The sequence below is a fragment of the Pseudophryne corroboree genome, chromosome 9, assembly GCF_028390025.1.
Source record: "Pseudophryne corroboree isolate aPseCor3 chromosome 9, aPseCor3.hap2, whole genome shotgun sequence".
In the NCBI taxonomy this organism is placed as follows: Eukaryota; Metazoa; Chordata; class Amphibia; order Anura; family Myobatrachidae; genus Pseudophryne; species Pseudophryne corroboree.
In genome coordinates this window covers 181,048,807-181,073,960 of record NC_086452.1, presented here as the reverse complement: position 1 = coordinate 181,073,960, position 25,154 = coordinate 181,048,807, and the positions used below count along the sequence as shown (strand labels likewise).

Sequence of the window (25,154 nt, the reverse complement as noted above, 5' to 3'; positions counted from 1 at the left end):
ATCCAAAATAACAAAGTATCGACACAGAGTTTAACTCCAGTGTCGACTACGATAATGCAAAGTTATAGCCAAGAGGGCTAAAAGATATTCAATATATGATTATTGGAATAAAAGATGATTTGCATATCACTGATGACTCATCTGTCCCTGACACGAGAGTACACATGTTAAGGGGAAGAATGCTGAGGTAAATTTCCCTCCTCTCATGAGGAAAAAGAGCGGGAATCTCCAGATAAGAGACGGCGGCTTCCCACAAGAGAATTCTCAGGCTGTATCCTTTCCCCACTAGGGCCAGGATGTGTTGAGAATCTTCCCCTTGGGTATCATGTTTGCACTAGCTATTCTCAGGGATCCTGCAGATAGTGTGCACATTCTAGTATACTACCCAGACCGGCGATTGTGTCGGCATGGGTTTATAGCGCTGTGGCAGCGTGGACAGGTACCTTATCAGCAGAAATTGAGACACTAGTATGCATATAAATATTTTAAGATGCTGTCTTAAGTGATAGATATATATAATTATAAAGCATGCCCAAAGGGACATGAGCATACTGGGTCCTAGAGACAAAAGCTATGTTGATTTCTGCTTGACGTGTCCTGTAGAATATACATTGGACAGATGATGCCGACTTAAGAGGCATATGGAAGGCTGAGGATTGTGTGGAGAAAGGTTCTCAGGCCTGGTTTCCACAGCTATAGCTGGTAATTCTGATATTTTGCCTTATATTCCTGCACAGCCTAGGTAAGCACGACATTATTAAATGCAGCTTTTCGAATAAAGAAACAAGAAAGTCTGAGGTGCGTCCTTTCTTGTCAGAGCCGGGGGCAGAGGAAAGAAGCTGTACAACACAGCTAGTCCCCAGGCCTCCCCGGCCTCTACAAAAATCCACCGCATGTCGCTGGGGCTCCACAGGCGGAGCTAGGCCCGGTGGGGACACGCCTTCGTAAGTTCAGCCACAAGTGGGTTCACTCCCTGTTAGATCCCTGGGCAATAGAAATTGTATCGCAGGGATACAGGCTGGACTGTGAGAAGATGCCCCCTCACCGAGGACCCGGCGGGCTTCCCCCCAAGAGAGGGAGCCAGTGTTAACTGCAATTGTATCTTCAACAGGTGGTGGTCAAGGGTCCCCTCCTTCAACAAGAGGGTGTTATTATTCGACCATGTTATAATCCCGAAACCAGACGGTTCGGTTAGACCCATATTGAATTAAAATCCCTGAACATATAAGTACGGGATTGTCATTACCAATTTCAACAAGGTAATGGCGGATATGATGGTGCTCCTGAGGAAGCAAGGTGTCACTATTATCACATACTTGGATGATCTCCTCATAAAAGCGAGATCAAGAAAGCAGTTGCTGGACAGCGTATCACCTTCTCTGGAAGTGAAACGGCAACACGACTGGATTCTATATATTCCGAAGTCGCAGTTGGTTCCTACAGCTCATCTGCCTCGCCTAGGCATGGTCCTAGACACAGACCAGAAGAGGGTTTATCTCCCGATAGAGAGAGCTCAGGAGCTCATGACACTGGTCAGGAATCTATTGAAAACCAAAACAGGTGTCAGTGCATCACTGCACTCGAGTCCTGGGAAGGATGATGGCATCATACGAGGCCATCCCCTTCGGCTGGTTCCTTGCAAGGACAATGGAACTTACTGGACAAGTGGTCCGGATCACATCTTCAGATGCATCGGTTAATCACCCTATCCCCCAGGGCCAGGGTGTCTCTCCTGTGGTGGCTGCGGAGTGCTCACCTTCTCGAGGGCCGCAGATTCGGCATTCAGGACTGGGTCCTGGTGACCACGGATGCAAGCCTCCGAGGGTGGGGGGGCAGTTACACAGGGAAGAAAATTCCAAGGTTTGTGGTCAAGCCAACAGACTTGCCTTCACATCAATATCCTAGAACTAAGGGCCATATACAACGCCCTAAGTCAAGCGGAGTTCCTGCTTCGCGACCAACCGGTTCTGATCCAGTCAGACCGCAGGGGCTCATGTAAACCGCCAGGGCGGCACAAGGAGCAGGGTGGCGAGGGTAGAAGCCACCAGAATTCTTCGCTGGGCGGAGAATCAAGTAAGCGCACTGTCAGCAGTGTTCATTCCGGGAGTGGACACGACCTCCACCCGGTAAAGTGGTGACTTCATCAGGAAGTCTTCACGCAGTTTTGCAAATTGATGGAAACTGCCTCAGGTGGACTACATGGCGTCCCACCTCAATAAAAAGATAAAAAAGGTTTTACGCTGGGTCAAGGGACTCTCAGGCGATAGCTGTGGTCGCACTAGTAACACCGTGGGTGTTCCAGTCGGTCTATATATTCCCTCCTCTTCCTCTCAGACCCAAGGGCTGAGAATTGTAATAAACGGAGGAGTGTGAACAATATTCTTTGCTCCGGATTGGCCAAGAAGGACTCGGTACCCGGAACTGCAAGAAATGCTCTCAGAGGACCCATGGCCTCTGCCTCTCAGTCAGGACATGTTGCAACAGGGACCCTGTCTGATCCAAGACTTACCGCGGCTGCGTTGGACGGCATGGCGGTTGAACGCCGGATCCTAGCGGAAAAGGGCATTCCGGATGCAGTTATTCCTACGCTGATAAAGGCTAGGAAAGACGTGACAGCAAGACTCTTTCACTGTATATGGCGAAAATAGGTTGCATGGTGTGTGGCCGGGAAGGCCCTACAGAGGAATTCCAGGGGGGTCGATTCCTGCACTTCCTACAGTCAGGAGTGACTATGGGCCTAAAATTAGGATCCATAAAGGCCAAGATTTCGGCCCTATCCCTTTTTCTCTCAAAAAGAACTGGCTTCACTGCCTGAAGTTCGGACGTTGTTACAGGGGTGCTGCATATTCAGCCCCTTTTGTGCCTCCAGTGGCACCTTGGGATCTTAATGTGTGTTGGATTCCTAAAATCCCACTGGTTTGAGCCACTTAAGACCGTGGAGCTAAAATATCTCACGTGGAAAGTGGTCATGCTTTTGGCCTTAGCTTGGACTAGGCGTGTGTCAGAATTGGCGGCTTTGTCATGTAAAAGCCCATATCTGATCTTCCATATGGAAAGGGCAGAATGGAGGACTCGTCCCCAATTTCTCCCTAAGGTGGTATCATCGTTTCATTTGAACCAACCTATTGTGGTGCCTGCGGCTACTAGGGACTTGGAGGATTCCAAGTTGCTGGACGTAGTCCGGGCCCTGAAACTTTATGCTTCCAGGACGGCTAGAGTCAGAAAAACTGACTCGCTATTTATCCTGCATGCACCCAACAAGCTGGGTGCTCCTGCTTCAAAGCAGACTATTGCTCGCTGGATCTGTAGCACGATTCAGCTTGCACATTCTGCGGCTGGACTGCCGCATCCTAAATCAGTAAAAGCCCATTCCACGAGGAAGGTGGGCTCTTCTTGGGCGGCTGCCCGAGGGGTCTCGGCTTTACAACTTTGCCCAGCTGCTACTTGGTCGGGTTCAAACACTTTTGCAAAATTCTACAAGTTTGATACCCTGGCTGAGGAGGCCCTTGAGTTTGCTCATTCGGTTCTGCAGAGTCATCCGCACTCTCCCGCCCGTTTGGGAGCTTTGGTATAATCCCCATGGTCCTTACGGAGTACCCAGCATCCACTAGGACGTCAGAGAAAATAAGAATTTACTCACCGGTAATTCTATTTCTCGTAGTCCGTAGTGGATGCTGGGAGCCCGTCCCAAGTGCGGACTCTCTGCAATACATGTATATAGTTATTGCTTAACTAAAGGGTTATTGTATGAGCCATCTGTTGAGAGAGGCTCAGTTATTCATACTGTTAACTGGGTATAGTTATCACGAGTTGTACGGTGTGATTGGTGTGGCTGGTATGAGTCTAACCCTGGATTCCAAATCCTTTCCTAGTAATGTCAGCTCTTCCGGGCACAGTTTCCCTAACTGAGGTCTGGAGGAGGGGCATAGAGGGAGGAGCCAGTGCACACCAGATATAGTACCTAATCTTTCTTTTAAGAGTGCCCAGTCTCCTGCGGAGCCCGTCTATACCCCATGGTCCTTACGGAGTACCCAGCATCCACTACGGACTACGAGAAATAGAATTACCGGTGAGTAAATTCTTATTATTTCCCCACATTGACCCCAGAATTACCCTTCTTTACCTAGTGCTCCTCACAGTGAACATAGAAGGCTCTTGGAGAATGTCTGCATGTAGTGTTCGGTTTCGTTGTCCGCTGTACAGTATATGTTTTTATGGCGTGCACATTGGCCTACGATCACACACATCAGCAGTCTGTGAACATTAGGAGCATTTAGTATGTGTTATTTAGAGTCTACATCGCAAAGGAAATTGTTTCCATAATCTAATACACTGGGTGTTAAATGTCTTCTCTTGCATGCTCTGGGAAATGTTTTAGGATTAAATGCTTGTTAACCCTATGTTCTTTGTTTGGTGCCCCTAGTCAAAATTTGTTGCCATTATTTTGCATAGGAAAAATGAAACCGTGAACCCTCCTTAGTGTACAAGATGATATAAAGTGGCATTAACCCGTGACTCTGGGCTAGTCGCAGTGTTACTGCGTGTGGTAACGGCATTCAGTTTATCGCGACTAAGCCCCTTGACATTAGTTGCAGTATGGTACATCTCCCGAGTTAAGTGCTGGATGCAATAACTCTGGGCACTTAACCCGGTCTAAATTCGTGAATGAAAATTGAATTCTCTGTTATAAGGTTCCAGTGCAAATTGTCAAATTAAATCTACTTGAAAGTAGATATTCTTAGGTTATTGTGAATATTTATGTTGCAAATTATTTGGCTATACATATTTGAGTATCTTTTCACAGTTTCACTTAATCGATAAAATGTAACCAGCTGTAGCTCTCATCTCTTAATATTGAAATACACGGGGGAATTCATTCGCTGACGTCAACGCGATGTGCCATTCTGTAATGGCACATCTTGCCCACTGACGCAGTTTTCTTTCACACCCAGATAGATGGAGGATCAGTGTGCAGCTGGGCATGGGACGGATCGGAGCAACGGGTACTGGCTCAACCTTCAGTGCCGCAGTTGGTCACTGTACATAATTTTATATATATATATATATATATATATATATATATATATATATATATAATCTCTCCCAGCAAGAAACAGCGGCACTCGAACGTGTATTCAAGGTCTATACAGACATATATTTTATATATACACACACACACACACACACACACACACACACATATAGGCACTCGCTTTTCCAGCTCATTGGAAAAAGCAAAACAAGCCAGCACTCACGGTTTAGATGAGAAAACGAAGAAGAATTATTACATATCAAGGCGACAAGTGTACATACAGGCACAGCCCAACAGCTGTTTCAGGCCTTTATGTTATTTTACTGCCTTGCACCATCTATTCATTCTGTACAATGGTTTTAAGTGCTGTTATATATATATATATATATATATATATATATATATATATATATATATATATATATATATATATATATATATATATATATATATTGTATACGACAAACATTTAAGGTGGATTGTATCACTAAGTATTTCAGAATAGTAGTACCATTTTTAGTGTGTTGGTCGTATGAACATCTGAAGCAGTGTGGTCCATCCAATATTGATACATATGCAGTTCTGCAGATAACTCGCTATATAGTCATATGTCCATGATATTTCCACTACTTCATGCTGGTGGTATAATCAATTACAGTATAAGGTCTGGCTATTAACAAGAGTGGTTGTCTTCTCTGTTTTAAATATGCATTTTCAATCAACGGGGTCGATTCAATTCGGCAACAGATGAATAGCGATGGGAATTAGCTCCCGACGCTATTCAATTCAACTACTAGTTACCCGCAGTTGTCGGGATTTCTTCTCTCACCCCCTGGGGGTGAGAGAAGATAACCGACAAAAGTGCGCCCGGCGCTAGGCTGATTCTGTCGGGAATCAGCATCACCGCGGGTAGTTAAGTCGGAGAATGCCCGTTCTCCCGACAAAACTACCTGTTAAGTTGGCGAGAACGGGCATTCGCCGACTTAACTTTAGCTGAATTGAATAGCGTTGGGAGCTAATTCCCGGCGCTATTCATCTGTTGCCGAATTGAATCGACCCCAATGTGTCTAAAGCAAATATAGTTTTTTTTGGTTTAGTTTGTCTACTTTCTTGAATTTTTTTTTTATTTTTTTAAATTACTAGTATCATAAGGTGATATTTATTGCCTCTGTCACATCATCATCAGATCTAGGCTATAAATAATGCTTGACCTGTGGTCTTTGTGATTTCTCATTGCTCACTGTATTGCAAATTGTAAGAGAACACCTGCCTACCACGCATTTCAAGATTGGAACTGTACTTTTGTACAATATTGTCTATACCACAGGTTCTCAAACTCTGTCCTCAGGATCCCACATGGTCCATGTTTTGCAGGTCACTTATAGATTTTTAAAATATGACAGTCGGTGATACACAGTGCAGCTGCTGGGTGACATAGAAAACATGAACCGTGTGGGGTCCGGAGGACCGAGTTTGAGAATCACTGGTCTATACTGTGTCAGCCTGGCTGTGAAGTCAGAGAACATTTTGGGTAGTCTGTACAAATATAAAGACTCCAAAATAAAAAGCTTATATAAATATCCGTAATCACATTAACTAATATATGTATAGGCGCCTATGAGTCCTCTTTCCAGGCACTTTTCCAGATCTGTCCTATACATACTTTCTACTTAAGTCCCTGGTCTGACCCAAGATTTGAACAGTTCCAAACTGGGTCAGACCCAGGACTGACCCCTTGCCACTGTGGCTAGCCGTTTACACCCCCTGAAGTCACTGCCCTGACCCTGTATCAGTGTCAGCGATGCAGGAAGCAGAATCCCTATGAATCTCCCTATTCTAAATGGGAGCCAGATCAGTTTACCTGTTTACACTGCCCCATAACCAGGGTCCTTCCTGGGACCAACCCTGCAAGCTAACTGGATACCCTGGTCACTGGACCCGTATCAACCCTTTTTCCACAGAGTCGCAACCAGGGTTATCATGGCAATAACGTAGGTTTTAGCGTCAGTGGAAAAAGGGTATTATACTTCTCTGAACACATACGCCTGATCATTAATTTTATCTTGCAGGGGGAGAAAGAACAAGCCTATTGAGGGATCAGCAGCGCACAAATAAACAGTATAGTACATTAAAAACCTACAGCTCTGAATGCTATGGGGTATATTCAATTAAAGTTGGATCCATTCCGACATGTATTTGTCGGAATGGATCCGACAACCCCTATTCAATCCCATCTAAAATTCGACTTTTTCAAGTCGAATTTAGATGGGACCCAGAGGAGTAGAGGGGGGGCGAGCCGTGGGAGGACAGCCGGCGGCATCCAGAGGAGATCAGCGCTACGGAGTAGCGCTGCAGCAGGATGTCACTCAGCCGCCCGACCTCACGGCAGCTTCCACCCGGCTCCAGCAGCGTGCTGGAGCCGGGTGGAAGCTGCCGTGAGATTGGGTGAGTGACATCCAGCTGCAGTGCTGATCGTAGCGCTGATCTCCTGTATGCCCGCCAGCTGTCCCCCTGTCTCCCTGTGGTCCCCCCCCCCCCCCCCCCCTTGCCTCCTCTGGGTCCTTCTCATTCCGACATCATTTTGATGTCGGATTGAGATGGTCGAAAAGGGGGCCAAAACCTGTCGGATTTGGCCCCGTTTTCAACATCAACACGTGAATCGGCAGCTAATCCGCCGATCCACGTTCTTTTACGACAAGTCAAATGCCTCGACTTGTCGAAAAAGCTTTGAATAAGTCGAATCAGGATTCGACCTTAAAAAGTCGAAAACTGCCGTCTTTTCGACAGACGCCAGTTTTCGACTGCAATTGAATATACCATAAATATATTTAATTAAAAGAAAAATATCTTGCATAATAGTATATATCATCTTAGTGGGTGAGGTATATTGTGCACATTCATAGGCAGCTATTCATTTGTTTCTGTTATGCCAATCAAATAGGTCACTTCGCACAATTCTTCTCGCCAGAACGGGGAAGAGAAGAACTGTCAGCGCTGGAAGAATGTGCGACCATACAGCAGCTTAATTGAATTGCTGACGGTGGGCGCCCTCTAGTGGATCCTGAACCCGTGCAAATCCTGTATTGCGTGCCCAAACAGACTACTTTTTGCAATTTTCTGCTCGCCACCTCAGGACGCTGCAAGCAGAAATCATGCAGTTGCACTTGCATGGTAAAAATACAATGGTTGCCGTTGGTCGCCTAAACAACAATTGAATTCCCCCCCTGTGAGTAACTATCAGTTTGGACAGACACCTCTGTTTTGCGGATGGTCAGACCTGCTCTAGTAATGTACGATTAACAACCTGAATATGATTTGTTAGCAATTCTCAATATATGTACCCTCCTAGCTCTGTTTATACATGCTGGTGCTAAAATCTGCAATGTGAACCTTAATCCTTGGTGATCACCAAGAGACACCGTGGCTGCAGTCTGAGAAGAGTTTGATTGTGCTTCTGTTCTGCAGATAGCAAATCTGTCACCGCACATTAACGTAAAGCTATTCTTTGCTGCACAAGAAATACAGTTCCAACACACCGTGAACTGGTGAGAACACTATATTACCAGTGAGATTTAAGGATTAATGTTGTTTGCATAGACCTCAGTAAAGTGTTATTGTGCTGAGCTCATCAGTCTTACCATTTAATACGGTTACTGGGCACTAATCTGTGGAAAGCTGCCAGGATGACAAAAGCTTTTTACATTAATGCTGGGAAAACAATGATTGTAAACTATAAAAAATATACCCATGGGGTGGAATTCAACGGTTTCTATGTTCGGCAGGCAGTAGATGGTGCCCAATGGAGCTAGCCTATTGTAGCTCTGTTTGGGCGCGACCAGCTGCCAGTGCTAGCAATTAAGTTCTCACCCCTGGAAGTGGTGAGCTGAAATGAACAAAAAGTGACCCGTTTAGCTGGAGCAACACTCCTTCCAGGGTCGGTGGACCAAGGAGGAATCTCTCCTCCCGATAAACATTCTTGAATTGTGGGCAGTGTTCAATGCTTTCACTCTTAACCTGCCTCTGATACAGAACAGGCCTGTTCAAGTACAATCAGACAACACCACCACGGTGACATACAAAGCCGCATGGCAATGATGGAAGTGTTAAAAATCCTTCGTTGGGCAGAATGCCATTTGCCAGCAATATCGGCAGTGTTCATTCCGGGAGTCCTCAACTGGGAAGCGGATTGCCTCAGTCGTCGGAACGTACACGCCGGAGAGTAGAGTCTTCATCAGGAAGTCTTTCAACTCCTAGTGGACAAGTGGGGTCTACCAGATGTAGACCTGATGGCGTCACGACACAGTCACAAAGTTCCGGTCTTCGGGATCCTCAAGCAGCGTTCGTGGACATACTGGCAATTCCATGGATCTTTCGGCTGCCCTACTTGTTCCCTCCAGTGTCACTTCTGCCCAGGGTACTACGCAAGTTCAAGCAAGAAGAAGGAAAGCTACTTCTAGTCCCTCCAGCGTGGCTCAGACAGCATTTTTCTTAGACCTGCAGGGTCTATTGATAGAGCGTCCTCTTCTACTTCTTCAATGCCCAAACCGTCTCGTTCAGGGTCCTTGTATGTACCCGTACCTGGCTAGACTGGCTTTGACGGCGTGGCTCTTGAAGCTTCACTCCTGAGGGCCAAAGAATTCTCCGAGGTGGTTATCCAAACCTATGCTAAAGGCCCGCATACCGGCTTCTGCGCGGATTTATTATAGGGTCTGGAATTCTTACTTCACCTGGTGTGCTGCTAAGAATGATGTTGCTTCCAAGTTTAGTACTTTCCAGACTTCTGGCTTTTTTTGCAACAAGGCCTGGACTTAGGACTTCGTCTGGCCTCCCTCAAGGTTCACATATCTGCCTGTGGTTTCAGAGAAAAATTGCGTCTATACCTGACGTTCATACATTTACTCAGGGCGTACTGCGGATTCAGCTTCCCTGTGTCCCTCCTGTAGCTCCATGGGATTTGTCTGTTGTCCTGAATGCCCTGCAAGAATCTCCAGTTGAACCTCTTGAGTCAGTGGACCTTAAATGGCTCACAGCCAAGGTCCTCTTTCTGCTGGCTATTGCCTCTGCTAGAAGGGTGTCAGATTTAGGCGCTTTGTCCTGTCATCCACCCTTTTTGATATTTCATTGTGATCGAGCAGTTCTTAGAACTCGCCCTGGTTATTTACCTAAGGTGGTGTCATCTTTTCACCTTAATCAAGAGATTGTGGTTCCAGCCTTCATCTCTTCCGACTTGTCCTCCAAAGAACGGTCTTTGGATGTGGTATGGGCTATCCGTATGTATGTGGAGAGGACTCCCTCTATCAGAAGGTCAGATACCGTCTTCGTACTGTTTGGTTTCCACAAACGTGGCTGGCCTGCGAGTAAGCAAACCTTGGCCAGATGGTTTAGAATGGGGATTGCAGAAGCTTATGCGCAGGCTGGACTCCCAGCTCCTGCTGCTATTAAAGCCCATTCTACTCTGTTTTGACCCACTTGGGCGGCACGTCATGGCGCATCCGCAGAACACTTGTACAAGGCGGCTACGTGGTCCTCAGCGAACACATTTATTAGGTTCTATGCCTTTTAATACTTCTTCTTCCCAGGATGCTTCCTGTGGGTGCCGGGTTCTCATAGCCGCTAAGGTGCGTCCCCTCCCTTGAGGAACTGCTTTAGGACATCCCCGATGTATTCCCTGTGGAACACAGTGTACCCCGCTGCAGAAAAGGAGATTTATGGTAGACTTACCATGGTTAAATCTCTTTCTGCGAGGTACACTGGGTTCTACAGGGCGCCCACCCTGACACACTTAGCTTCTTTGGGTTTATATGGCATTAGCCGCTAGTCCCTTCTCCTGTCGTGAGAACGTGGTTCTATGTGACTAACATCTGCCTTCTCTTTTACCTGCTTCTGCATTGGACTGATTAACAAAACTGAGCTCACAGTGCCTGGAGGCAGGGTTATAGAGGAGTGCATCCTGGGACAGGCTAAAGCTTTAGCCTGTTGGTGCCTCTGGATCAAGATCCATCTCTACACCCCGATGTATTCCCTGTGGAACCCAGTGAATCTCGCAGAAAGAGATTTAACCATAGTAAGTCTACCATAAATCTCCTTTTATTAGTAAATTTGATTACATTGGTAATTTCTATTGGAGGTAGAGGAGTACCCATCACAGTTCATGGGTTATCGATAATTGATGTTCCTTAAGTATTCCCTGATACATAAATCTTCCATATGGTTGAACTGTACAGCATGATGTTTGTTAGAACAATATGTTCAAACTATTTTGTGTGTACTAATTGTTTGTGATCACTAATATCTGTATTATGCGGATACATTTTTATGTTCCATTAATTATACCCCTTTCAGACCGCGTGTCGCACCCGGGACACGTACGCTGGTGCTTCTCAGGTGCGACCCACTAAGGACCCTTTCCACTGACATTCCCAACCCGGCATATTGTCGGGTGGTGATGTCAGCGGTGACGGCACTTGGAGATCACATAATCTCCGGCGCCACCTCTCCCTATAGGGTGAATAGGAAACTGGTTCCATTGACCTGGCTTTCCTGTTCACACCGCACAGCGTCAGGGTTGAAATACCGGGTTGCTCGACCTGGAATTTTTCCCCTGGTCCCTTTCAAACTGCACATAACACTGGTTATGCACGCTCATATGCAATAACCAGGGTTACAAGCTGGCGGTCTCAAAGGGGTATGAATCTCCATTCTACAGTATGGGCTTTTATGTCTGTCCCGGCTGCCGGTCAGGCATAGCCAACGCATAGTATGTAATAGATGATACATATTTAATTCTCAAGGTTGGTAAGTCTGTTGACAGAGGGTATTGTATTTTACAGAGCTGTAATGCTTCTGAATAAAGCAAGTAATGGTTGGTGTAGATGCAGTTTAAATGCTTGTTGAAAAAAGTGTGTGTATGGGTCCATTCACATTTTATCTTACGGACTTTAATTGTCAGTGAGTTTAATAGGCTTTGAGAATGTGGGTTAAACCCTTTAAAATAATACCTGCATGTCCGATGTCTTAATCCTCACAGTGGTCGACCTCCCAGCAGCGTGTGAGCTGGAAGAAGAGGTCGTGAAAACCATAGTGGTAAGCGGAGGAGAGGTCGTACTAAGTGGGAAGTATTCAATGCAGACTGCTGTGTTTGTGGTTTTGTTTTCCTGGCTGCTATAGCAGTCTTAGAGCAGTCTACATGCCCAAGGTATACTATATGTAGTACATCCCCTTCCTATAGTGACTCTGAGGGAAAATCTATTCATGTATAAGTAATGTCGATCAATCTTAAGTGAACAGTAAAATATGATGTATTTGTGTGAAGACTGTATGTATGTATGCTTGCATTGTGTGTTGCCATAGTACAGACATGGACAAATTCTAACAGACATGTAGCCTGCCTTGTAAAAATGTACTAGCCCCCAACTTGGTTGTAGAGGTCGGTGAGGTGTGGTTCAGCAAAAGCTTGCTCTGGTTCCTGCGTTCTATATATTCCACCTAATAGACGCATAATCTGCCAAATGGTGTATTTCGCACAGTGCTGCGTTATAACACAACATATCGGAGGTATTTACTACCAGTGCAGCTAAGTGGTCCATCATGCACACAGGAAGGTTCATACTGTGCCCATAGGCTATGTATCTGTCAGCTGTAGGGAGATCTGAAACTAATTTCTAGATTACAAGATATAAAAATGTAAATTATGCATTGAAAGTCCATCCTCCTACCACTGTAAGAGCTCCTTTTCTATAAACTAGGCCTGTAAGTTTCCCTACTAAATACTGCTCAGTTTAGCCTCCTTTTTTTATATCTGAAATTAGCCATGAATGAGAGGACATGGGGCTGTCTTGAGTTAAATAGGTCAGTGTTGTGTGGTTTTAGATGCTGGGTAAAATGTGCTAATCTGAGAAGTGCAACTGCAACAGGGATACTTCATTATGTGTGTGTAGTCAATGCAAGCTCTTTTGTGAGCTGAAAATGGCCCCTAAAATGCATATGATTTGTCCCTCTATATTTCAATAGTCTTGTTTGCAAAATGAAACATTTTTGCTCCACAAAATTGGGTGTACCATTGTGCCCGCGCAGTACTTCATAGGGAACTCTCATTGTGCCCAACTCCAGCCTTGGGCCTTTGCAAATGCTGCCATTTTGTATCAAATTCTAGGTAGACTTCACATTCAAACATGTGTTTGAGCTCCACCTTTTCCTTCTTTTTTAGTAGTAACTAGTGATCACATAAGGTGGTACAAACCTGGGTGACTTGTCTGCCAACTGGATGTTGTGCTGCCTAAGTGGACGATTTAGAGTGTTGTCTGGATGTCACAGCTGTGTGGGCATTGCCTTCCCAACTGGCCAGTCCCTGTTGATCCTCTGTATTTATATTTGCTAAAAGAGTAAGCTGCTGAAATGGAGCATTGGGTGCACCCTGCCCTCACTATTGCAAATGCAGCCTCTGTATCCAGGATCTGTACGGTGCCTTTGTACTACACTCTGGTTGGACCTAATTTACTTAATAGATTCTATAGGCACACTATGCTAAACGTAGACCAAATATTTAAAAGATAATGTAAAAATCCTAATTAATTAGTAATCTATTCATAGAGTGTGTGTGATACTGTATAGATCATTGTCATGTCATGATAACATAAGTGTTCCTTTTGTTTGCGATCTGATTATGTTAAGGGTCAGAGGTTAAAATTTGCTTTCACATTCTTTGATGATAAAAGGTGTATTGATTTGAATTTCTGGAATAGGATTTATCAGAAACCAGGTAATGTGCATTGATTAACTCATTTAGCACACAGTACTGTAATTTACGAAATGGTATGTGTGCTTACCTACTGTGTAAACAGTTTGGTTTTGGTCCACTGTTAAAGTCAAGAATGTTTTTATGTTTTTCTGTAGTGGGGATTGTTTGTTGCACAAATGGTTAACTGTGAATATAGATACTAGAATATAGTCCTGCTTCTAATGTCTTTCTCAAACTAGCTTTGTCTAAACATATTTGGAGAATTATCCCTAGGGCTCTAGAAACATTCATTCAATCTCTACACATACTGTAGTACAGCCCAATCGCTCTATTGGTTTACGCTTCAGCAGCGTTGTATTGAGGCACTTAAAATAGCTAGCAATTCTATACACCATATACTCAGCAGACACTTCTTTTTTTTTTTTTCTTTTTTTTTTTAGGCATGTATTTCTAATACTGGATATATAGCTAGAGTTACAGACGGACAGAGATCCAAATACATTTTGTCTGCTGAATAATCTGTTAAAGGAAAGTCTTTTGTTTAAGAGAAATGTATATGTAGAAGAGATAACCTGAAGAAAGTTTTCAGATATGTACGTACCGTCATCATTGCTATGTCCACCTTTTTAAAAGATATTTTTGGTTTAAAGATTGAAGAAAAATAATACAACTGAAATACAAGAGAGGTGGAAAAATTAAGTGATTTGAAACCCAAAAGTGGGCAAATGAACCCACAATTACAGACAATAAATAATGTGACGTGAATAAAACAAAATAAAACCTGGAAAATGTTCATTCTCTTGATGGTTCACCATACACAGTGGCTTTTCAAAAGTATTCAGCCCCCTAAAAAGTTTGTGCAGGTTGAGTATCCCTTATCCGAAATTTTTTGAGAGTTGACATAGTGCTACCTTTGCTCTGATGGTACACTGTACACAAACTTTGTTTCTCTTACGTCCTGGAGGATACTGGGGTCCATTTAGTACCATGGGGTATAGACGGGTCCACTAGGAGCCATGGGCACTTTAAGAATTTGATAGTGTGGGCTGGCTCCTCCCTCTATGCCCCTCCTACCAGTCTCCGTTTAGAAAATGTGCCCGGAGGAGCCGATCACGCTGAAGGAAGCTCCTGAAGAGTTTTCTGCATTTAATTTCTATGTTTGTTGTTTTCAGGCAATGCTGGTTGGCACTAGTCTGCCTGCTTCGTGGACTTATGAGGGGGACGGCCCAGCCTCTTGAAGGGTTAATGGTCACGTTCCCCGCTGACAGGACACTGAGCTCCTGAGGCAATTATTCGCAAGCCCCACTACGGCGAGCATACATTCCTGCAGCACGCCGCCACCCCTAACAGAGACCGAAGAATGCAGAGTGGTGAGTACTGAGCTGGCGTCCCGGTTAGCGAAGCGCTGGCCATTATGGCGGCACGAGGGTACGGAGACGCACGGCTTCTAAACGGGGTGGAATGCGTCTCCAGACACAGAACACAACTGGGTCTCAATACACTGTACACAGAACCCAGACTGGCAACACAGTCTTAAAACGGTTTCTCTTCATTTTAAGCACCAGATTCATCAGCCAGTATAAAAAAAGCGGGAAGACCGCGCGCCATTGAAGGGACGCGGCTTAACTATGAGAGGATCCAGCAGCTCACCAGCACCATTTTCCCTCTGCAGTGGACACAGACGCTGACAGGACAGGGACGCGCAGCTCCTCCGGTGTGACTCCAGATTACCTCAGCGGTACCAGGGGGTCATAGCAGGGGGTAGCGACTATTTGTGTACTAAGTCCCCTATGAGGGTACTTAGTCTGCGACCCGGCTAAGCTTGGCATTAGCGATAAGGGCACGGTGGGGGCTGGCTCCAAACAACTCTGTCTCCCTGAAGGGCTCTTTGTGGGTTTATTGTGCTTAACCTGTTCCTGTGTGTGTGCTGTCACATTTACATTATGTCAGGCAAAGAGTGTTTCTTGTACAGCGGAGTGTTCCTCTTCACCAGGGGGCTCACTACTTGGGTACTCAGGGTTCACAAGCTAGCGGGGCTGAACCGGATTGGGTTAATTCTCTTAAAGGAATGTGTTCCACTCTTTCTACAAAATTGTCCCGCAATGAGAAAGAGACGCAATACTCTGTCACAGGGAATAGAGGCTCTTATAGAGGCTATCAGATGTTCTACATATATTCCTGATAAGGTGTCAGAGGAGAGTCGGAATCTTATATTGATGTAAAGAAGAAGTCCTCAGTTACTTTTCCTGTGTCAAAGGAATTGAATACCCTGTTTGAAGAACCATGGATTAATCCTGATGAGAAGTTTCAGATCCCTAAAAGGTTGCTCTCATCTTTTCCTTTTCCTCTGGAGGATAGGAAAAAATGGGAAAATCTACCGATAGTGGACGCATCAGTCTCTAGGCTGTCACATAAAATTGTATTGCCTGTTCCTGGTGCAGCGTCCCTAAAAGACATGGCTGATCGTAAAATTGAGACTACACTCAAATTATTGTACACAGCTTCTGGGGTGGCCCAAAGACCCACTATTTCATGTGCGTGGATCACTAAAGCCATTGCGAAATGGTCAGGTAACCTAATTGAGGGGTTAGATTCCTTATCTAGTGGGGATGTTGTTTTACTCCAGGATATACAGGACTCTGTGAACTGTCTGCACGCAGGGGCTTGTGGGTATGCCAGTGGACTGCTGACGCGGACTCCAGGAAAGGCGTGGAAGGCCTACCATTCACAGGAGAGGCCTTGTTTGGAGATGAACTAGACAAATGGATCTCCACAGCTACTGCAGGCACGTCTACGTATCTTCCGCAGTCCCCCCGACCAAGAAGACTTATTCAGCTTCTAAGTTACAGTCCTTTCGGACTACCTAGTTCAAGGGCAAATCCAGAGGTGCTTCTACGTCCTCCAGCAGTGCAAGAGGTAAACCATGCAAACCAGTAACTGCAGGTGCTCAGGAACGAAGCTCAGGCTCTGCTTCCTCAAAGACTTCAGCATCACGGTGGATCGCAATGCCTGGAAGGCTGTCAGGTGGGAGCCTGTCTAAAATTCTTCAGTCAGATCTGGTCAAATTCGTGCCAGGAACCCTGGGTCATAGATCTTATTTCCCAGGGCTACACACTGGAGTTCCAAGAGCTCCCACCTCACAGGTTCTTCAAATCAGGCTTGCCAGTTTCACAAGAGGCAAGTATAACTTTACAGCATGCCATCCAGAAACTGGTACAGACTTGGGTCATTGTTCCAGTTCTACCTCATCTACTAAACAAGGGGTACTATTACAACTTGTTCGTAGTACCGAAGCCGGACGGTTCGGTAAGACCGATTCTGAACCTCAAGTCTTTGAACCCGTACTTACGAGTGTTCAAATTCAAGATGGAGTCTCTGAGAGTGGTGATCTTAGGTCTGGAGGAGGGGGAATTCCTAGTGTCTCTGGATGTCACGGATGCGTACCTTCATATTCCGATCTGGCCGCCTCATCAGGCTTATCTACGGTTTGCACTGCAGGAATGTCACTACCAGTTCCAGGCCCTGCCATTTGGTCTCTCCACGGCACCGAGGGTGTTCACCAAGGTGGTGGCAGAGATGATGTTTCTACTCTGCAAACAGGGAGTGAACATAATTCCGTACCTGGACGATCTCCTCATAAAAGCACCGTTCATGGAGAGGTTGCTAGACAGCATTGGTCTCTCAACCAAACTCCGCCAGGATCACGGATGGATTCTGAACCTTCCGAAATATCACGTAGAGCGAACACGGAGGCTCCCATTCCTGGGAATGATACTGGACACGGAGTCACAAAAGGTGTTCCTTCCGTTGGAAAAGGCATTGGTAATGCAGTCGGTGGTTTGGGATGTCTTGAAGCCAACCTGGGTGTCGGTGCATCTGTGCATTCGCCTTCTGGGAAAAATGGTGGCCTCTTACGAGGCACTTCAATATAGAAGGTTTCACGCAAGACCCTTCCAGCTTGATCTCTTGGACAAACTGTCCGTATCACATCTCCACATGCACCAAAGGATCAGTCTGTCGCCAAAGGCCAGGACATCCCTTCTGTGGTGGCTACAGTATTCTCACCTCGTCGCAGGACGGAGGTTCGGAATTCAGAACTGGATTCGCAAACCTCAGAGGTTGGGGAGCAGTCACTCAGGGGGTGCAGTTTCAGGAAAGATGGTCAAGTCAGGAAGTCATCCTTCAAACTAACATTCTGGAACAATGCCCTTCTGCAGGCCTCACATCTTCTTCAAGATCGGGCAATTCAGGTCCAGTCGGACAAGGTGACGGCAGTAACGTACATAAACTGACAGGGCGGAACGAAATGCAGAGCAGCAATGTGGGCAGAAAGAAACGCTGAGGCGTTGTCAGCGGTCTGCATTCCGGGAGTAGACAACTGGTAAGCAGACTTCCTCATCAGACACGACCTGCACCCGGGGGAGTGGGGCCTTCACCGAGAAGTGTTCAGGTGCTTGAAAAGTCGATGGGGATATCTGCAGATCGACATGAATGCCTCTTGTCTCAACAAGAAGCTCAGGCGGTATTGTTCCAGGTCGAGAGACCCACAGTCGGTGACGATAGACACCCTGACAACTCCATGGGTCTATCAGATGGTGTACGTGTTTCCTCGACTTTCTCTTATCCCAAGAATTCTATAGCGAATAAAAAGGGAAAAGGTTCAAGCAATACTCATTGGGGGGAAGGTGTGGGGGGATTCATTTGTTTTCCCTGCGGCTTCCACCATGTAGTGCAAAATCCAGCAATGCTATTGTTGCTCTGTTTGGATGCCTATAGCCACGGAGGAGTAATTTCTTCAAGCAGCCTCCTGAGGTGCGGGAGGACATATGCCCTGATATCTTCTTCTAGACTGTTTTAGCTGCTTTGCGCAGCTAAACCAATGTTTTTAGGTGTGTCAATATCAATGGCCGCCCGAATGGAGAAACAATTGAATTGGTCAATTGGGCGCCTATTCATAGACACACCTAGCGGGGGATGCGCAAAACAATTGAATTTCACTTTTGAAGTACAGCCTCGCGCCGGCCGCGAGGCAGCACTTTTGTTGGGTTTATTCTCTCATCCCCCGGGGATGAGAGAAGAATTCCCGACAATTGCGGGCAACTAGTAGCAGAATTGAATAGCGTCGGGAGCGAATTCCCGGCGCTATTCTTTAGTTGCCGAATAGAATTGACCCCATTGTATTGGAAAACATCTTGTGACTTTAAAGAGCTCCCATAGCTTTTAGGTACCTTGGCTCTATAGCATGACCTCAGTGGAGAATCTGCCCACACCCACAGCTAATTCAAATAATGCGAAGACGTATATAACACAGGGTGGAGTGTGGATTTATAGCTGCTTATGCTCCACATTGGTATTTACATTTATTTACTTTGCATTGTGTGTTTACAGGTTTTTTTTGTTTTTTTATGGTGTACTATATCAGTGATTCCTAAATTCTGTCCTCAAGGACCCCTAACAGTTCACGTTTTCCAGATCTCCTTACAGAATTACAAGTGAAATAATTAGCTCCACCTATGTATCTTTTAAAATGTGTCAGTGAGTAATGAATACACCTGCGCGCCTATGGGTGACCTGGAAAACCTGAACTGTTGGGGTACCTTGAGGACCAAGTTTGGGAACCACTGTACTGTACTGTACTATATTATTTTTTGTTATGCGTCCTTAGAATTTGACATGGTACATATCTTAATAGAACCATACTTTGCATGTTAGATTATTTCTGTTTTGACACATTTGCATATATAGAGTTTGAATTGCAAATAAGAGTTTGAAATGGAATTAACTCCAAAAATGACTCGTGTAAAAGGCCTGCTATCCACTAATACTTGCTGGCAACGAAAGTAGACTGTGTTTTACTCCCTCCCATTCTCCTCCCTGATGCTGAATTCATGACATAACCTGTGTCGGACCCAGGTTATGCCGCTTTCAGACTGCATTTTCCAGGTGCCACCTCGGATTTGTGCTTGGGCATATCGCAGGTGCGATCCGTCTGAAACCCCTTTGAGACCAGCGGCCCCAACAATAAAATCACTGCATCACATGCGAAGGCGGCGCTTGGAGATGATATCTCCAAGTGCTGGCTCTTTCATGGTATGAACGGGGCTGGGTCACATCAACCCATCTTTCTCGTTCACACTGCCCTGCGACCCGGGTTGAAGCTGTGTTCAACCCTGGTTGCTACCAGAGTTGAAATATCTGGTCTTTCGACCAGGATTATTTCAACTGGACCCTTTTAGACTGCGCCGCAACCCGGGTTTGTGCAGTAACCGGGATTATTGCTGGAGGTCTGAAAGGGGTATTGTTGAACACTGTTTGAAGCCGTGTCACAGCTGCTTGAAACAGTGTTCACACTTGCTGCTGGACCACAGTTATTGTCGGGTGGTCTCTTTGCCAGCGCTTGGAGATGACATCATTTCCAAGCTTCGGTGGTCTGCCTCTCTGTTCATTTTAGCATAATTCATGTCACACTGTTCACACACTGCAGGCAACCCGAGTTTGAGACAGTGTGCGACCTTGTTTGTGACCATGGTCTGATTCCCGTGGTAGCACAATCCGAGTTGACCCTTTCCTACCAAGCAAGGATCCTGATTGCACTGGCAGTAACCCAGGTTAGCAGCTTGGTGTGGGAAGCCATGTGTGCTTCCGGATTCAGCATTATGGAATGCTGTGCAGATACCTAGGTCATGATCTTCTTGTTAGGCCTATTTCTTGCTTATTTATGCATGGTCATATAATATTCTGAATGCAGACCTGTCCTTTCTGGTGCAACAGCTGCACTACACAACTATCTTTTCACCGTTATATTGAATCGCTCTACTCCATTGGACACGTGGGTGGGAGGACGCGCCATTAGACACATGTGGGTGGGAGGACGCGCCATTAGACACATGTGGGTAGGAGGACGCGCCATTAGACACGTGGGTGGGAGAAAGCGCCATTAGACACGTGTGGGTGGGAGGCCGCGCCATTAGACACGTGTGGGTGGGAGGCCGCGCCATTAGACACGTGTGGGTGGGAGGCCGCGCCATTAGACACGTGTGGGTGGGAGGCCGCGCCATTAGACACGTGTGGGTGGGAGGCCGCGCCATTAGACACGTGTGGAGAAAGAGAAATCCACATGGTGGAATGTTACTATAATTAGCAAGAGTAGACTGCTATGGTTACATTTGATTGAAGTAAAATTTGGTTAATAAAATGAATGTCCTGATATTCACTTGCTATGACTAAATTTAGATCTGAAATATGAGGGTGTGTTTGGTGTTTTCATGGTATCCCTCACTGCTTGCATCTGTTGTACCAGCTGGCTGCTTGGAAGCTTTTGTCAGTGGTAATGGAAGATGTTCAGTTTCTGTATTACCAATGTCCACTTAAATGTACAGGCACCTCTGTCGCAGATATGTATCGCCATTTCTGGTGTCTTCATTTAACAAAAACGTTTTTAATACAAAGTTTCGTCTTTTTTTTTTTCCCCCCTTTTTTCTTAAACAGGTTATTTGCAAAGTGTTTCATGGATATACCACTTATTTACTTGTACAAAACATTTCTTGATGGAATGCATTTAGTTTATCTTTATTTTTAAAATAAAATAGTGGTTTTGATGTATTTGGTTTGCCTTTATAAATGTATTGCTTTGTAATAATTTACTAAGTAAATGAATGAGATTATCCCGTTGTTGTTTCAGTCCCTTTCTCGCAGTCTGCATACATACTGATTGAGTTCGAGGAGGCTTTTTTTTTTTTTTTAATCTTCATTGAAAAAAATTAAAATCAAGATAAGGACATGGGCCCCAAGGCGCACACTTCTGCTTTGATGTCTGTACTCGAAACTTGGCATGCATGGACAATGTGGTAACATGTCGGCAAAAGAATAAAATTAAATGAACCCCAAAAAAAAATTAAAGCTTTTATTGAAAAAAATTACATCGCAATACATATTTGTTTGTTATCTTCGTTATAACTGACAATATGGTTTATTTCCACGTATCCATATGCAGAGAAATAAGATTCAGCATGCTGAATAACTTGTGACGTTTTACTGAAAGATGTACACAAACATGTTATATCCTAGTAAAAAAAAAAAAATCTTGTTGCAGTATGATTCGTAGTGGGGTTTGACCACCTAGTTCCAGTGGTGGGCCCAGGTGTAAAAATATATTTTTGGGTCCCCCTCCTCTGACCCACCCCAAGTAATATGCCACATGCCAGTGGGTGCTAGTGAGAGGCAGAGGATGACAGGGAGAGGCAGTGGGGTGACAGGAGTACAATCGTACAGTCCTGTACTGTGTGGAGACCAGCGGGGATGTACCTTGGTGATGGTGAGTGTTGAAAGAGGAGTGTGCTACTACACAGACTCTAGTCTTCCTGTCCTCCTGGGAGGCCTCATGCCCTACCCCAAAATGGCCACAAAGATCACTATTGAGAATGTTCAGGTGCCATCTTGTTTCTTATTTCTATACTGTATGAAGCTGGGTAACACACTAGACGATGTGTACCCAGCCCAACATCGTGCCGATGACACTCTGCACGTGACAGGTGCCTACACACTTGCAAATGCAGGGTCCGACATGGGGTAGCCACGTGACATGCTACTGCTTTCTGTAGCATATCATCGCTAGCTACGTCCCCTGTCGGCCCTGCTTCAGTAGCGTGCATATCATGGGTATACACTAGACAATATACCAGATATGTCGTTGTGATCTGTAAGATCGGGTGACGTATCGTCTAGTGTGTACCCAGCTTAAGACTTTTTAGTGACATGGTGGGAAACATAAAGCTGTTCCAGTATCCCTGCTGTCTAGTGTGATGTATGAAACCCTGAACCAGCTCCGCTCCATCACCATTGTACATGTAACAATGTATTTGGCTGTATCTGCTATCGATTAATAAGCAAACACCACTAGTTAAGTAACTGGGTGGTTTATAGTTTGTCTTCTACTGGCGTGTGCCTCTAAAACTAATATCAACACCTGCAGATGCCTAATTTCCAACCGTGGGAACACAGCGGCGACTGTCCTATCTGAGAGAGGAGGCCCACCCACTTTGCTTTCCTCAGTTTGTCACTTGGTCAACTAGGCTTCTAACAGCACCAATTACAGCGCCCATGAGCTGCCTTTAATTCACAGACAGCTGTGATTTAGGAAGAAGTCACAGCTCTGTGAATTAGTCAGTTAAGCCTGTGATCATCAGCACTGACAGGTAGCAGGACTCCCCTATCAGTCCGACACAGATGGCAAACTGATGAAGCCGCATACACACAAGGTTATCTCCACCTCCCTGAGGCAAGGGGAAGGTTTCTCGGGCAGTGGGGCCCACCCTGCTACCTTCATTGTGCCAGTAGTCTGACATTGCTCAAAATGGTTGTGTGGTGGCCCAGAGGAAAACTCATTGCTGGTCTGGGCAGCAGTGGGCCCCTTAGTCCCCAGGGGCCCAGATTCAATGCACCGGCTGTACCAATGGTAGTTCCACTTCTGACTTGTTCTACATTACCTCCAGGGTTGGGGCTGGGCAGTGTAATACTCTGCAATAATCCTTATATTGATTTGACTTTGAGATTAATTTGAAATTAAATAAGTAAATCATTTTTGAAAGAATCTTGCCGATATTTCCCACTTGCTGGCTGGAGACTGATCTAGCTCTGCCCAGCAATGCACATCTGCATACCCTTCTCTTTCTGCGGTGTTCCAATCATCCATACCACGCTCTGCCTCTTAAAGGCAGGTCTGTTATTGTGCCCATCACAGACCCCTGGAGCAAGGATAACTCCGGGTGGTGTGTAAAACCCAGATGTGAAAACGATACTGGGGAGAACAGAGAGTACAAGCACATTTTATACTTCAGGAGCCATCTACTCTCTCCACAACTTGGAGCATATGTCAGAACAGTATGGCAAATTAGTTTACTTTAAGACCACTGATCGGTGCTGCAGTTGATTTGTGCATTTCTAAATCAGTACGAACACATTGCTCAAAAAGATAAAAGAATAATTAGGGCAAGTGTGAGTAAAATGATATAGAGATTCTACAAGAAAGATAAAAGGATTCAGACTTTTGATGTCCATCATAAGATTATGGGAGGGAATTCAATTCAGTACCAATGACGCGATGTGCCCTTCAGGAATGTCACTTCGCTCTCGTCTGCATCTCAAAATGTTAGATGTTTGCGTGCTTGGATAATACGCGCGCAGTCCAAAATATTCTTCATGTTCTCGTATATGGAACTCCTACCAAAGTTTATTCTGTGCCTTTTAACCTGATGTTTTATGATATTCCATTTTATACTTGATAGTATGTATTAGTGTGCTACATACTTTACAGGGAAAAACAATGCACAGAGACTCTCATGACTATCCACTTACATCCCCAATGTACAGTCCACACACATCTTCACATACTTTCTTTCTTCACTTTCCCATTCTCCTAACACCTGGCCAGCATTGCTGTGTGACCACATCATACACAGCCCATTAAGAACCTTTGCAATCTGGTGGCCCATTATGCAATGATCACCCCTATCCCTGTGTATCAATGCCTATTTCAGTATAAATTGTGAGCTTGTGAGCAGGGCCATCCTACCTCTGACTGGCTGTTATTACCCAGTTTTGTTCGATCAATGTGCCCATTTGTACAGTGCAAGGGAGGCAGCCAATTTACTGCCTGTCGGGATCCCGGCAGTCAGGATACAGACGCCGGAATCCCGACACCAGCGAAATACCAGCGGTCGGAGTTCCGACCGCCGGCTGGTTACCCCTCTTGGGTGGTGGTCCACGCCACCACCCGGAGGGAAATAGAACCCTGTGATGACCAAAGCATGTCGAGGGCGGCTAGCACGCGATGGGACACGGTGCGTTTGCTGTCGGGCTCCTGATCGCCGGGATCTCGTACTGATCCCCAGTGCAATGGAATTTGCTGCACTATATAAGAAACTGTTAATAAATAAATAAAATAAGTAGTAATAATGTGGGCTTGGATTTGTCTAATGAAGGGTGCTCACTCCTTGGCTATCCTGTGTTGTCGCTCAGCTTTTCCAGCTCAGTGACGCATTTTGATTTATCTGCCCATGTGATCTGGAAGGTGAAAACCAGAGGCTACAGTACACGATACCCTTTACAAGGCTTACTGAAGCTATAAACTGTACAGATAGACTGCTTTGGTTGATATTTCATTTTACAAAACCAAAGCAAGGGTACAGTCTTACCTATATTATGTTAAATGCAAAAATATATATCCTATCATGTATTTTGTTTCTTTTGAGGAGGGCAACAATTAACACCTAAAGCCATATTCACATAAATTAGTATTTGAGTAGAAGCTGTGCTAGTAATGAAAATAAAGCACTGGCTGTGTATACTGATATAAGGATCCTGTCACACTCCACTAGACACACTGTC

The 25,154-nt window shown here is 45.3% G+C and overlaps 1 protein-coding gene across 4 annotated transcripts in view; it reads left to right on the top strand.

The window, feature by feature from the left end:
* The window catches only part of SUCO (SUN domain containing ossification factor), a 259,500-nt gene that overhangs the window by 40,536 nt on the left and 193,810 nt on the right, over positions 1-25,154 (top strand). The window lies entirely within an intron of this gene.